At 39.0% G+C, this 10020-nt stretch overlaps 1 protein-coding gene across 2 annotated transcripts in view; it reads left to right on the top strand.

Annotated features, from left to right (window-relative positions):
• The first annotated feature begins 887 nt into the window (after positions 1-887).
• Positions 888-10020, top strand: part of LOC140477357 (cAMP-regulated phosphoprotein 21-like) — a 448868-nt gene continuing 439735 nt past the window's right edge. Inside the window, exon 1 of one of the 2 annotated variants that reach the window (XM_072571088.1) lies at positions 888-947. The gene's annotated coding sequence lies outside the window, so the exon portion shown is untranslated. The remainder of the gene's footprint in view (positions 948-10020) is intronic. The other variant, XM_072571084.1, reaches the window with a different exon arrangement.

The raw sequence follows: 10020 nt of genomic DNA, 5'->3' as shown, positions 1-10020 counted from the left end.
TGTGTGGCTCTACCACCAGGCTAAATCGGACAGGGTTTGATTTGATCAAGCAGCTCTAAGCTGTTAGCAGTAGACAAATTGCATTCAATAATGATCTGTAACCTCATGGCCTGACATATCTTGCATTCTACCATCACCATCATGTCAGAGGTTCAAATCTGGTTTAATGAAAAGTGCAGGAAGGCATGCCAGAAAAAGTAGGCATTAACCTGATGAAGCTACAATACAGGGCTACTTGTTACAAAAGTCTAAACCATTCCATAAGCAATGGATCAAATCTAAGCTCTGCAGTCCTGCCGCATGTCCAGTGTTTGGAAACATACCCAAACCTGGATTACCCAACTCTGGATACACACTCAAACCTGATTTCACTTCCAAGCCTGTGTTATACACTCAAACTTGGGTAACACCACCCAAGCCTCTATCAAAAGCAAGGGCTGACGACTTTTGGATTCGGAAGAAAGAACTCTAGAGTGTTTTGTTTTATCTATTTACTCTTTTAAATTGGCAGGTGGAATTAGATTTATAAAGATTTGTAAACAGCACTGTAAAGGTTTAGACAAGGTTGCTATTTCATGCAAGATCGAAACTAAAATCTGAATCTGAAACATTTATACAGAGCATTTCTGTAAATTAGTCACAAAATTATACACTTTACCTGATTTGTGACCTTTCTCAGTTACTCATTTCTTTTGCTTTCTGTGTCACTATTATTCTGAGGTTTCTCTTTGTCCCTCAAGCGCCTGCTGTACTGAAATGCCAGCTCCATATGGTATGGATAGTACTTTGTTACCTGTATAAATCGATGCGCCTAAGTAAATTAAGATTATTTTTAGACAAGGCTCTCGAGCTGTTGCCTTGAAGCATCTGTGCAGCACATTAAAGAACACAATGTCTGGTGGCCTGTGACAGAACAGAAATGATCAGATAATAAAAAATAACACATGGTAAGTTATCTGCTGGTATGTTTATGTTTGTTTCATTTAAATAGTGATTTAAGATAGATTTGGTCATTGCAAATAAAGCTATGTGGTCTGATTGATTGGAATTTTTCTTATATCATCAGCATGTATCAAGATACTGTTCAGTGGTAGTATCTTGATCTAGAATTATTGCAGTTTAATAATTATCAACATTGGTGAGCCTGACCAGATTATTTTGTCACCTCACCAATAAATGCATGTCTTTTTTGTTCTTTGTTATGTACTCTAGTCAATAATTTCTTTGCAAATTCTTCCGCTAATCTTTGAGCCCGTGAAAATAGGAGTTAGAGTCACATTGATATTTTACTTTAATGAAGATCGAGCACAGTTTACTGGAAAATTCAGTTTTCTTCTCACAAGGACTTCCTTGTATGCGAGTTAATAATGCATTTATTATGATTGGCGTGCAATTTCTGGACCTAATCTTGTTAACTAGATTCTAGGTAACCATGTCAGTATTTTTAGGAGAGACACCTTGCCCTCATCCTTATTCCTGCATAATTCAATTACTTACTGAATAATGTCACGATTTTTCTGACACTTTTTTTAATACAAGAGTGAAATTCAACTGATATTCAAATCAGTTCTAACTTTACTTGGTATAGAGTCATAGAGTCACAGAGATGTACAGCACGGAAACAGATCATTTGGTCTAATTCGTCCATGCCAACCATATATCCTAACCTAATCTAGTCCCACCTGCCAAATACATGTAAATTCTATCCCTCAGGATTCCCTCCAACGACTTGCCCACCACCGATATTAGGCTCACCAGACTATAGTTTCCTGGCTTTTCCTTACCATCTTTCTTAAGTAGCAGCACAACCTTAGCTAACCTCCAGTCTTCCGGCTCCTCACCTGTGACTTCCGATGATACAAATATCTCAGCAAGGGGCCCAGCAATCACTTCCCTAGCTTGTCACAGAGTTGGCTCAAGGTAGACATACTTTCAGCATTTCCATTCAGTGCTTCCTTGATGTAGAGAGATGTTTGTGGTATTGGCCTTGGGACAGAAAACCTTATTGTATAATGGAGAAGACCATTTGCTTATCAAGTGGAGTGAAAAGCTTATCTGTGTTTTGGTTTGGCTTTTGTTCTACCTTTCTGGTTCTTCAAGAAAGTGATGTAAGCTGAATAGAAACATATTTTTTATATCGTATGCTTAAAATTACTTACAGTGCAACAGAAGATTTTAGAATTGCATTGAATCAGCTCATTATTATTCAGTTTTAGATGCATTTATTAATATGGGAGGACTTACTGATGGATAATACAGTGAGTGAGGATATGATTATTGCATCTCAGTGATATGATTCAAGAATCTTTTAAATTGCCTGGTATTATTCTGTCAGAACATTGCTGCAATACTCAAAATATAAATGTAAGTTTAAACATTTATTAATGGGATATGACCCTTGATATAAGCAAAACTAGCATTTACTGCCAATATCTTATTACCCATGAGAAAGTGGTAGTGAACCAACTTGTTGGAAAACTTCAAATGGTGCAGGTACATCCATGGTGCTGTTTGGAAGGGAATTCCAGTACTTTGACACAGTGGCAATGGAGGAACAACAACAAAGATTCAAATCTGGATGGCAAGTGTTTTGGAGGAAAACTTGCAGATGGTGATGCTCCCAAGCACCTACTGCCCTTGTTCTTCAAGCTGATAGAGGTTACAGGTTTGGAAGGCACCTTGGTGAGCTGTTGCAGAGCACCTTATAAATGGTACACAATGTTGCCACTGTGAGTGATGGATGGAGCGAATATTTAAGGGTTGTAGATGGAGTTGAGTTTGTTGAGTTTTGTTGGAGTTGCACTGATACAGTGCAAGTATTACATCTCAGTTTTGATTTTGTCTGGAACATGGTTGACAGAGAAGTCAAGAGGTTAAGTGATGTGCCACAGAATTGACTATCCTTTTCATGCTTTTGATGCCACAAAACTTGTGCTGTCTCTGCTAATTTATTTTCTTACTAATGGTAAATCCCAGGATGATAATGTTATGGATTTCAGTGCTGGTAATATTGTTGAAAGTAAAATGGAGATGGTTCAAATTTCTCTTGTTCCAAATGTTAGTTGCCTGACAACTGTGTGCCACAAATGTTGCTAATATTGGTCCAAACCTGTTCAGGTCCTGCTGGACAAATCACAGCTGCTCCAGTAACAGAGGAGTTGTGAAGGATATACTATATAATCATCAGTAAACCAGTCTCACTTCTGATTTTATGATGGAAGGATGAAGTAGCTAAAGATAGTTGGCCCTAAGAGATCCTGAAGACCGTCCTGCAGCTGTCTGAGATAATTGATATCCAAAACCTATGTCTTAGGTATGACTGCAGCAATATGCAGTTTCCTTTGAATCCCATTGAATTTTGTTTGGGCTCTGATTGCGTACTTTGGATAAATATTGCCTTGAGGTCAATCTCCCTTTACTTGTGGAATTCAACTCTTTTGTCCAGGTTTGGACCAAATTTGTGATAAATTTCTGTAAGATCAAGCAAAAATCCCCCAAATTAAAACATTTGGACACAACCCTGGACTTTGGGCAGACCCTTGGACTTTCAAAACTTTGAAAAGACAGCTGGACTGAAGCTGCAGCAAATATGCCACCCAACCAGCAGGCTTGGGAATGGAGATTGGTATCTGGGACTATTGTTCTGTCTGGAATTCCAATTTCCACCCCCTCTCTGAAGAACAATCAACTGAAGCCAACAGACCTGAGCCCAAAACAACTTTTCCACCTCAGCGTAGACAGTATGGGACCAACAGAAATAATTGACATTCAATCTCGATCAAATCCCATTCACATACACACTCAAATTATCGAAAGCCGATTAATCTCAGAACAGCACAATGGAAACTACAGATTTAGCACAGAGATAATGGGGCCCACAGTCAGTATAACTGCCAGCCCTGATTTTATCTGAAGAGAAATCTGAACAAAGAGCTTCCAAACATGAGAGCCTTTTAAACACCAAACATCTGTATGAACAGCTTCTCCAAAGGCTTCCCCCAGAAGCAGCTTTGCAACCAAGAACGACAAAGGCCAAACCGAGAACTGAGAACCGTAATCTGAACAAAGAGCCTCCGCATTTCTGAACCGGGAACCCTGATGGCAAGAACCTCGATACTTGGACATGATTATCTGAAGCAACCACCAACAAACCTGATCAACCACTGAAGCCACTGAAGCCGCAAGTCCACAGACACAATCTGAAGTGAGAACCTGTTCACAAACCCATCAAAAGTGAAGAACATTTGGTACTCAATAGATTAAGTCCAAAGCATGCCTTACTGCACCAGCAGACTGAACCCAAACTGAAGAATCTAAGCAGTCTGAAGTCTTCATCCAGCTCTGGGTATGGCAAGCCAGAATGATCTTTGGGGCATTAAAACCACATTCTGAATGGTGAGCAGAACTCCTGAGACCCCAAAGTTCTAATCTAGCTAGCAGAGAGGGGAAGACAGGTGGTGCCAATGCATTGGGACCCTATTGGTAGGAAGCCTGGTCAAGAGTAAAATTTTAAATGCTGTTTGTTTTCTGTGTATCAGTAAATAGCGTCTAATAGTAGTAATCTCTTTTCATAGTGTAATTTTAAGTACCAGTGTGTTCCTATGTATTCATTGTCTTAACTTCTTAGAATTTACTGAGTTACCATTTCTTTTAATATAATTATCTGTTGCACCTAGATAAACAGAGATTCTTTCACCATTAAACACCTGCCTACTGTCTCTTCATTCTCATTCCCATCAATGAATCCAGTGTCCAGAATCAAGGGGTCCACGAGCAATTCAAACATCTTCAAGATCAGGAAAATAACTGATTGCAAACCAAAACCCAGCAGTTGAGGGGCAGACCAAATCACTGAGCATTGGCGAGCCAAAATTAGTACAGGATTCTGGGTAATCCAAGATGGAGGATGGGAAACATTTCTGGCTGGAACAAGCTGCTCCTTTTTTGAGGTGTTTTAGTTGTTAGAGGTGATTTCCTTGAATTCCAGGAGGAGCAATTACTGTCTTATATGCTGTTGAAGAAAAATAGTCAAAACAATGGCACTTTTAAAAGGAAGAGACAAAGGCAGCACATGGTGAGGTTAGTGCAGGAGAGAGAGAGAGAAAAAGAAACCCACATTGCTAACTGTCACAGCAGCGAACCTGCACAGTTACTGCTTTTGCTGTTAAATTCATGTAACACTGGACATCAGAATGCATCTGGAAAATTAAAAAACAATGAAATTCACAACTGATCTTGAAGGAACCTGTTTGGGAGAGGTCACAGCACAGAGACAGATAAGTGAATAGTTTGAAGTGTGGCCTTGGGGCCTAGCTGTAAGTCTGCGGTAGTGGATAGAGTGGGTTTTTCTTGATTACATGTTTTATTGCAAAATGGCTCTTGATTAAACTTAAAAATATAATCCATAAATATTAAGTTAGCCTGGAGCAATGTTTTGTGAGGATTAAGACGGAGCAATATTCTGGGTCTGCAGATTGAAAGAGGAAATGCTAGCCCTTAGTAGAGTGATATGTTCTTCTTGTTGGATGTGGGAGTTTAGGGAGAGTTTACATGTTACTGAGGATTATATCTGCAATAAATGCTGTTGGCTGCGAGTCCTATCAGATCGAATGGAACGGTTAGATGGAATGGACCGATAGTTAGAGGCAATGCGGAATTTACAAGAGCAAGGGGTTGTGATGGATGGCAGTTACAGGAAGGGAGAAAAGTTGCAGATACAGTTACATAGATGGATTAACTCCAGGAAAGGTAAGAGAAGTAGGTAGATAGTGCAGGAGTCTTCTGTGGCTATCCCCATTTCAAACAAGTATGCTGTTTTGGAAATGCCTCTTAAGCTCACATCCAAATCATTTATATAAATGACAAAAAGTAGTGGACCCATCACCGATTCTTATGGCACACCACTGGTCACAGGCCTCCAATCTGAAAAACAACCCTCCACCACCACCCTCCGTCTTCTACCTTTGAGGTGTCCTGTAACCAAATGGCTAGTTTTCCTTGTATTTCATGAGATCGAACCTTGCGAACTAGTCTCCCATGGGGAACCTTGTCAAACGCCTGAAGTCCATATAGATCAAGTCTACCACTGCCCTCATCAATCCTCTTTGTTACTTATTCAAAAAGCTCAATCAAGTTTGTGAGACATGATTTCCCTCACACAAAGCCATGTTGACTATCCCAAATCAGTCCTTGTGTGTCCAAATACATCTACATCCTGTCCCTCAGGATTCCCTCCAGCAACTTGTCCACCACCGATGTCAGGCTCACTGGTTTATAGTTCCCTGGCTTGTCCTTACCACCTTTCTTAAATAGTGGCACCATGTTAGCCAACCTCCAGTCTTCTGGCATCTCACCTGTGACTATTGATGATACAAATATTTCAGTAAGAGACCAAGCAATCACTTCCCTAGCTTCCCACAGAATTCTAGGGTACACCTGATCAGGTCCTGGAGAGTTATCTACTTTTATGCATTTCAAGATTTTAGCCAGTTCCTGATTTTACATGGAGTGAACCAAATTGGCTGAAGATTGACATGACAGTGGAGACCTCAGGAGGAGGCTGAAATGGATCATCCAGTTGGTCCCTCTGGCTGAATCTGGTTACATTATTCAACCCTGACTTTTGCACTGACATCATTGAGGATGGGAATATTTTTATGGAACTTTCTCCTGTGGTTGTTTGTTTAATTGTTCACTACCATTCATGACTGGATGTGGCAAGACTACAGTGTTTTGATTTTATCTATTGCTTGTGAATTTCTTTAGCATACTGTTTCCACCATTCAACGTGTATGTGTTTTAGTTTCACCAGGTTGGAATCTGGTCTATGAGTGCCTTCTGTTGCTCCAGAAATGTTCTCCTCTACACTTTACTGAGCCATGAATGATCAGGCTAGGTTAATATGGTAAATACATTTTCCAAAGCGGCAATTGTAAGACTGATTTTCTTTTTTCAACCCAATGGTTTCATGGTCTGAGTTATAGAATTATAGAGTTATTAATTAATTGAATTTGAATTTCCTCAACTACCATGTGGGGTTTGAATTCAGGTTTCTGAATCACCAGTAGAGATCTAGAAATTATAAAATAGTGATATTCAAGAAAATATTATCCTATTTTTAATTTTAAATTTCGTATGTTTTTTAAAGGGTAAAGATGTTTCAGGTATAAATATTTGTCTCAGAGTTGCCTCCTTCAGTAATTATTGATCTTGAGAGATTATAGTTTCTCTTAGAAGTTTATATGCTTTTGTTAAATAAAAGTCTTCCAATTTACCTATTTAATGCTGAAGAGTCTGATTTTTAACCTTTCCTCGTTGCTTTATTATATAAATTGAAGGTCATTATCTTTTTTCTAGTTATGTTCCTCCTCTGCCCATGAGCAAACAGTTGAACTAAATATATAAAATGTAGCATGAGCAGAGCATTACACAGCTCTAGACTCAGTAATGAAATTAGTATTATTTGTTTTGTTCATTGTTAATCCACATTGATTGGACACAATTAATCTTTCCATCACTTGTAGAATCTCAACATCAAGGATAAATAGTCGTTTTCAACTTTTTTCCCAAGTGTGTTAGACTACAGTCTTCTTAACTCACCTGCTCTGAGTTGCTCTTTAAAACCTCTCTTTCACTGGAAATGTGACCCCTTCCCCATTACCTGGAGTTGAGTTCCAATTATCAAGGCAGCCAGAAGGAGAGTCAATCCTCTGATGTTCTTCAGAGTGCACTGGTGCTTTCAAAACAAGGGAGAGAGTGAATACCTCCCATACAGGGAGTTGCTAACCTGATGTTTCTACTTTAGTAAAATTGTTGGGACAGAAAAGGTTATTCATCAGACTGGCTGTTATGTTGTTTCATTGACTATTTGCATGTTGTTAGTCTTGTGGTCTCTTGTCTGCTATGTTCTGAAAGGCAACAGCAACTTCAGTGAAAGATGCTGCTGCCCTGTAAGCGTTGTACTCTGGAGTCAGTTCCCATCTTGTAAAGGGGGCCTAGCTCCATGATGTGGAGGTAATTTTGAATCAACTTGTTCAGGCAGGGTGTGATCATGCAGAGAGCAAATGGGACTCGAACCTAAGCTTTCCAGCTCAGATGAAAGGACTTACCAACCACAGAGCTCTACACCATGAATTGGATGTCAAACTAATTCCCATCCATTTAGGGTATCTGCATTTTAAAATTGCATAATTAAAAGATGTTGTGAAACTTGAAAGGGTTCAGAAAAGATTACAAGGATGTTGCCAGGGTTGGAGGATTTCAACTACAGGGAGAGGCTGAACAGGCTGGGGCTGTTTTCCCTCAAACATCAAAGGCTGAAGGGTGATCTTATAGAGGTTTATAAAATCATGAGGGGCATGGATAGGATAAATAGACAAAATCTTTTCTCTGGGGTGGGGGAGTCCAGAGCTAAAGGGCGTAGGTTAAGGGTGAGAGGGGAAAGATAAAAAGTCAACATTTTCACTCAGAGGGTGGTACTTGTATGGAATGAGCTACCAGAGGAAGTGGTGGAGGCTGGTACAATTGCAACATTTAAAAGGCATCTGGATGAGTATATGAATAGGAAGGGTTTTTAGTGGGATATGGGCCAAGTGCTGGGATTAGATTGGGTTGGGATATCTGGTCAGCACGGCTGAGTTGGACCGAAGGGTCTGTTTCTGTGCTGTACATCCCGATGACTCTATCTTGTCAATAGCAGTGTCAAGAACTGGATGATTCCCAGCCTTACTCCTTATTGGCAGCACATTAATACTTTGCTGGTGTGTATAAATAAGATCATTTTTAAAGATAAGTGGGAACATTGAAATCAGAAAAGGGCTTTCAATATTCCAATTTAATAGATGGTACTAAAATATCAGAGGCTGTTCCAGATATTTGCTGCAAAGATTTACCAGCATTCATTTTTAGAGATGAGGTTTATATCATCTAACAATACCTGTGTAATAAAAATGATCTTAGAATATGCTAGTAATTATGAATTAATACTAATTGATCTCGCATTTGGACACACTACTTCAGTATGAGATTCAGGCTGGAATCCTGGCTGAACTACAATAAGACAGGTGTCATGCTGAAAATCATGTTGAGAACACACCCAGGATTAAGAAATAGAAAGAGGTAGTCAGATAAGGGTTTGATCAGTTTCACACTGGGACTGGTAAACCAAAAGTAGGTCCTGTTTTCTTGAATATATATTACAGGCACGCACAACAGGAAGGTTCACTATAAATCTTTGATCAGCAATTAGTGCGCCACAGTTGTTTAAAGTAGATGCTGCAAACAATTTAATATAGTCTGGTGGTCACATGTCCTATGTCCTAGTCACTTGCCTATTAGCATATTCCTTCAATTAACATCAGTGCGGAAAGTCAGGAAATAACTTTCCTTGGATAAAGTGGTAGTCAGCTCTCTGGATGTACAAGTACCTACAAGCAGCCATTATAAGGGTGTTTGTGTTTGCTGTGAGCATGACAAATGGTGGTAAGTAAGAAGAAGGAAGCCTAGATACTGATGCAGTGAACAAAAATCTGTTCATCTACACCTCTTTTAATGCACACAAGGGAATCTTCCACAGAGAGGAGACAATCGGGGCAGCTGAGGTTTCTTTTTGCAAGCTTAGAAGCGCAGAATACAAAAAAATGGACAACATGCAACTGATTTGCCTGGATGACACAAGGCATTCAATTTCACTGAAGTTTTCAGAAAGCTACTTACAAGCATATATTTCCTGGTTACATTACTGATTTTCCAATAATTATTATATCTGCATCATTTTTACATCAGTATTAATGTTAATCAAAGCATTTGATTTTTTTATTGTTATTTTAATGTTATTTTACTGAATACACATTAGGGAGATTCATTCATTATTTAACAAAGAAACATTTAGAGATTACTAGTTATAAGATGTAATTATATATTTCTGTATGTACAAAATTTGGTAATGATCTTGTATATCTAAAGGAGAAAATCCTATCAAGTTTAAATGCACAAATGTACATATGACTGCATTGACCAATA

Source organism: Chiloscyllium punctatum, chromosome 5 (assembly GCF_047496795.1).
Source record: "Chiloscyllium punctatum isolate Juve2018m chromosome 5, sChiPun1.3, whole genome shotgun sequence".
NCBI classification, from domain to species: Eukaryota; Metazoa; Chordata; class Chondrichthyes; order Orectolobiformes; family Hemiscylliidae; genus Chiloscyllium; species Chiloscyllium punctatum.
Note: the sequence above shows the minus strand (reverse complement) of the source record. Positions and strands in the feature narration are given on the sequence as shown.